The sequence below is a fragment of the Podarcis melisellensis genome (genome assembly GCF_964234715.1).
Source record: "Podarcis melisellensis genome assembly, chromosome: 11".
In the NCBI taxonomy this organism is placed as follows: Eukaryota; Metazoa; Chordata; class Lepidosauria; order Squamata; family Lacertidae; genus Podarcis; species Podarcis melisellensis.
The window spans coordinates 35,797,695-35,803,331 of NC_138543.1; the positions used below are offsets into that span (position 1 = coordinate 35,797,695).

General features: G+C 39.0%; 1 protein-coding gene and 1 long non-coding RNA gene across 2 annotated transcripts in view; one reads left to right on the top strand and one right to left on the bottom strand.

Annotated features, from left to right (window-relative positions):
- AP3B1 (adaptor related protein complex 3 subunit beta 1) overlaps positions 1–3,195 on the bottom strand; it is a 145,456-nt gene extending 142,261 nt beyond the window's left edge. The window contains exon 1 of the mRNA XM_081929344.1: positions 3,177–3,195. The gene's annotated coding sequence lies outside the window, so the exon portion shown is untranslated. The remainder of the gene's footprint in view (positions 1–3,176) is intronic.
- LOC309379919 overlaps positions 1–5,637 on the top strand; it is a 281,744-nt gene that overhangs the window by 44,336 nt on the left and 231,771 nt on the right. The gene's annotated exons all lie outside the window — the stretch shown is intronic.

A 5,637-nucleotide genomic window follows, 5' to 3' on the forward strand; every position in this document is an offset into this window, starting at 1 on the left:
GTTCAGGGTCTGTGGTAAATCAGTATACCTGGGAGCTGTAAAACAGAAGCAGGTAAACAGTTGCCACATGATAGGAGATGAGGTCAGGCAATGAGACTTGGATGGTCAGGGGATGATGGGTTGAAGGGCTGGAATGTGGAGGTAAACAGGGACTAGGTCTTTGTCTCAACTTAGCCAGACCAAATATGACAAGCTAGTTGCCATAAAAATGGGGTTTGGGGCATATTGCACAAAAGCTAAAGTGTGGCTTTTGACTTAGGTTATGTACGTTGTAAAGAATGTTCCTTTTAAATAAGCCAACTTAAGCATAATAAACAAAAGCTGCCCTTGGTGTTACAAATAAATTGTATTTTAATTTCCCCCGATCAAATTGGGAGTACTGTATGGAATACAGAATATTGTCTAATACCTCAACATACCAGGAAGAAATATGACTAAAAATGAGCATGTAATCTCATCAGTATCACAGCAGATGCAGATTTAACATGAGTATGGACATCAATTTCTGCTAAGCACTATCAGATTGATTTACCTGTAATTTCTAGTGCCATTAGGAAAAGGATTGTGGGTTTACCTTATTGAAAAGGTGATATTTTTAGATACAGTGAAAAAAGGAGCACCCATCTTTTCGTTGTTGCTGTTGTTTAGTCGTTTAGTCGTGTCTACAACCACAACAAAAAGATAGGTGCTCCTTTTTTCACCCATCTTTGTTTTATTACATTTACTATATGGAGATGGACCTGCATGATAGGAACAGTGGCACATGCTTTATTATCAAGCCTATTTAACTAAAGGGAAGGGGCAGATTTTGATCTGAAATTAAGGATGCAATAAACCCTAGGCACACTTATGTTGGAGCAAGCCTCACTGAACTTGACACGGCTTACTTCTGAATAAAATGCATTGGATTGGCCCACATAGCTTTAATGATAGATTATTAATTGCCTAAATACCTTTTTAGCTTGATTGCTTTTTGATTAGGCTGCAATTAAAACTTGCAAACTAATCAAAAGGCAATCAAGCTAACAAGAAGGGAACTAGGGACAGAGCCATCATGGACAACTATTGGATGCTTATGCATAAAGAGCATGTGCTTATGCATAAAGCCCCCATTGGGTGGGGTCCTCACCATGGAGGCCTGAGGCCCAAAGATCTGATTTACATATGGGCTGAGCTAGCTGAAGCGGAGGGCCTTATAATCTAGGCAGATTTTACTATTTAGGCCCAGTTGCTTAGTAATATTAAACATGTGGTGTATGAATCTATGACTGTATAACAGTTACACAAGTGCATACTCTACCGTTTAGTAAATTTCACAGAGGCTTTAAAACTACTCAGAATCAAATGATAAAGCAATACAAGTGTTCTGATCACTGTCTTTTATATCACTGTGAATCACAATATTTAATTTTGACTTTTTGTGAAAAAAATGAGTAAGCGCTATGAAAGTGCTGCTAGTAAATGAAAGCAACAAAAAAGAACAGAAGGAAATACTCAAATGTTTAAAGCCAATCATGTCATATGGCTTTGTACACCAAGCAGAAACTGTCCTACATAATCCCTCATACAGAACATTCATGTTTACAAACAGAAGAAAATCAAGCAGACTACACTGAGTAGTCTGAGCAGACTGAATAACAACCAGTTTATATACAGAACACAGCCTCCCAAGACCTTCAAGGAGAATTGTTGTTGGTAACTACCACTACAAGTACAGAAACAACAGTAGAAAGTGACAATGAAGTGATAGGACCTATGGCCCAAGAATTAACACAAGGTGCTGAAGGAACATAGCATGAGATGGTTGTACCAAAAGAAGCAGTTCAAGCTCTTTACTGTCTTAAAGTATTGGAAAATAAAGCAAATTATCTGAGTGAAAACCCTTACATTGCAGACACAAAAATACCAACGGTTCATGCTACTAGTGATTTTAGAGACAATGTCATAGGTTTATGGTCCACATTAAATAACAAGGAAATATCATTCTGGATTGAGAAAGGTCTATCGGAATGTCAGCACTGGGAAGGACCTTTTACCACTTTGAAGCAAACATCTAAAAACCAAGTCTGGATCTGTTCAAAAAATTATTCTATTCCACCAAAGTAAATGGATAAACATACGCTCAAGAATGGCTGGTGTATTCTCCCACAAAAGGAAGTGTCTACTGTTTTGTGCACAAACCTTTCTTTAACCAACCTACCTCAACTACAGCTTTAGCTTCTACTGGATTTGATGACTGGCATCAGACTTATCTTGTTCAAACCCATGGAAACTCTAAAACTCTCTGCTAACATACTTAACAAGAAAGTGTGCTCAAACACCCACATAAAAACTCAAAGAACAAACCAAAGCAGGATTACTGGAGCTGCACGTACTTCAGCGAGTTATTGCAGTGATTTCCCTTTTGGGGGAACGTGGCTTGGCATTTCATGGAAATGAAGAAACATTTGTTCGCCAGACAATGGTAACTATCTTAGATTGCTTGAATTAATTGCCAGATTTTATCATTTCCTGTGCGCTCACATAAATCAATATGGAAGTAAAGGCTCTGGTCAGCTATCATACTTCTCCAAAACCATATGTGAATAGGTTATCCAGTTGATGGCTTATACAGTTCAAGAAGCAATACTGAGCAACATCAAACAGGCAGGTTATTTTAGTTTATCTGTTGATTCAAACCCTGATGTTTCCCATGCTGATCAACTTACTGTCATGGTTAGATATGTTTCTCCTAGCGATAGATCACCAGCTGAATGCTTTCTGAGTTTTTTGAACTGAAATACCACACCAGTGAAAGTATGGTTGAGCCGATACTGAACTACTTCACTGAACATATGATTTCAGTACATATGATTTCAGTAAATCATATGACAATGCAGCTAATATGGCCGGAAAATATAACAGCATTCCACAAAATATTCTGGAAAGGAACAAGCCTGCAAAGTTTATTCCATTGCGCTGGACATTCTCTAAATCGAGTTGGACAAACCACAGCTGACTTGTCCCTGGATGCAGTGAATTTTTTTGCCGCAATAAATGAGCTTTATTGTTTTTTTCTCATCTTCTGCAAAAATATCAGCCTCTTGAGTCAGAAGTTCCTAAACATTTATCAGACACAAGAAGGGAGGCTAACGCCAAAGTTACTGCAGCTATTAGTGAAAGTTATGCTTACTTACATTGTTGAAGTCCTCAGTCATATTTACTGTGATGAATCTGAAAAAGGAGATAGTAGATGACAGGCTGAAAATCTGCAAAAAAATGGAAGGATTTTAATTCATTTTCATAAAGTTAGAAAGGCACTCCAAAGTTCACAAATTTCATTAAGCACATGTGCAAATATTTGCTGCTCACTACTGCAGTTCATATCAAACACTTGGGTTAATTTTGATGAAATTGAACAGCAAGCAAAATTCACTTTACCAGAGTACAAAACTGTCAAAACAAAGCAGACTGGGGGGGGGGCGGGTGGTTATAGAACAGCATCCAAAGCCCAAGACAAACTTTATCCAAGAGACAAGTTTAGGGTAAATTCATTTATCCCTGTCATTGATGCTCTTGAAGCCAACCAAGACAGAAGAGCAACAGTGTAGCTGGCAATTTTTCATTTTTGGTGAACCTACAAACAACCAAGGAACACATTTACAATGGCGTTGAGATGTTGATGCAAGAGTAGACAATTGATGATGAACTCTTACACTTTCACCTGCACATCAAACAAGCTCACCTTGAAAAAAAGAAAATTTCAGCCAAGATATATATCAAATATTACAGGAGAAAATTTGAACAGCTTTTCCAAATGTGGAAACAAGTTTCAGATTGTTCCTGTGTTTAATGGTTACAAACTGTACTAGTAAAAGTTCGTTTTCTAGACTAAAAGGGATAAAGAATGATCTATCATCAACAATGGCAAAGGTTGGTTGTCTGATCTAAGCATTCTCTGCATAGAAAATGACAAACTGTAGCTTACTGATTTTAATGATATAACTGATAAGTTTGCATCCAAAAGAGCTCAAAAGAAACTGTTCTGACTTTGTATATAGTGCAATGTTATATAACACACCTATGATTCCCCTAAGAATGTTCTGTGTGGATGTCTTCATTAATTCCATACTTTAATAAGCAAACTTTTTATCAATGCTTAAATGTCAGCCATTTTCTGCTTTCATAGAGCAGATAAAGAAGATAACAATGTTTCATTTCTCGTGATCAGATGCTCTTAGTTTTCGGCCTCCCAAGGTCTCCTAACCCAGAGCCTCCAGTTGCTTTAATCTGGGCCTGACCTCAAATTGATTTTACCACACTCCACCACCACCAGCTGCATGCTATTTATTCCTTCCAACTGCCCTGCTCACATTGGTCACAAATACCTATTCCCAAGGGCAAAGTTATTCTCAAAATATAATCTGAAAACCAATTACAAATAGGGTTAAATTGGGGGGGGGGGTATATGCAGCTCAAACCTATCCACATTTTACTCAGAAGTCATACTGAACTAAGTGATCCCTGAAATAAAGGAGACTCTTTTGAAACAGTCATCCTGCAAAATTGTTATCTACTTTTAAAACACTTGTTTTCTTATGCACTATCCTATCTGACCCACAAGGAATCCAGTTGTATTTATTCCTAAGCAATATAAGACCAGAGCCTTAAATACATATGACCTCCAGAAAGGTTGTGGAGATAACTTCTTAAACTAATGATAAAAACACAGTCACCCTGATGGGTGGTATTCAACTAAGTAGACCCACTGAAATTTATAAACATGACTAAGATCCATTAATTTCAACAGGTTTAATCTGAGTGGAACTTAGCTGAATACCACTCATTCCAATTCAGTATCACCACTGAAGTGTTTGTGAACAGCACTCAGGGAATCCCCATGTGTTCCAAATAGAAAAAAGGAAGAACATCTGCCTCAGAACATCAGGAGTAACTTTCTGACAAGATTCAGGTAGCTAGCCATGTTGGTCTGACACAGTCGAAATAAATTTTTAAAAATGTCCAGTAGCACCTTAGAGTCCAACCAGGTATGTTTTGGGTATAAGTTTTCGTGTGTATGCACACTTCTTCAGAAAGAAGCTTATACACGAAAGCTTATACCCAGAACATACTTAGTTGGTCTCTAAGGTGCTACTGGCCATTGTTTTTATAACTTTCTGACAGTAAGAGCTGTTCGACAGTGGAACGGACTTCCTCGGAAGGTAGTGCACTCTCCTTCCTTGGAAGTTTTTAAGCAGAGGTTGGGTGACCATCTTCCATGGATGCTTTAGTTGAGATTCCTGCATCGCGGGGGACGACCCCGGGATCTCTTCCAACTCTACAATTCCATGACCCTATGAAAAGTTCGCCCCTTCCTCTCCCACCTGTAAGGCGAGAACAAAACCCTGAACTCAAGAGAATGAGGACTCGTCCATATTAGAAGTACACGAAGGAAAGAGGATGGGGCGGAAAGCAGGAGAAGGCCACCTCCCCACACACTTTCGCCGCCCTCTTTTGAACCTCCGTCTCTCTTTCCGCCAACCCATCTCCCTTTCACCCTGCCATTTTAATCAGGTGCTGGCGCAGCTTTCTACGTCATTTCCGGGGCGGCCATTTTGGAGGCCTTCGCGCCCTATCGGCTTGCTCCGTGCTCGGGAA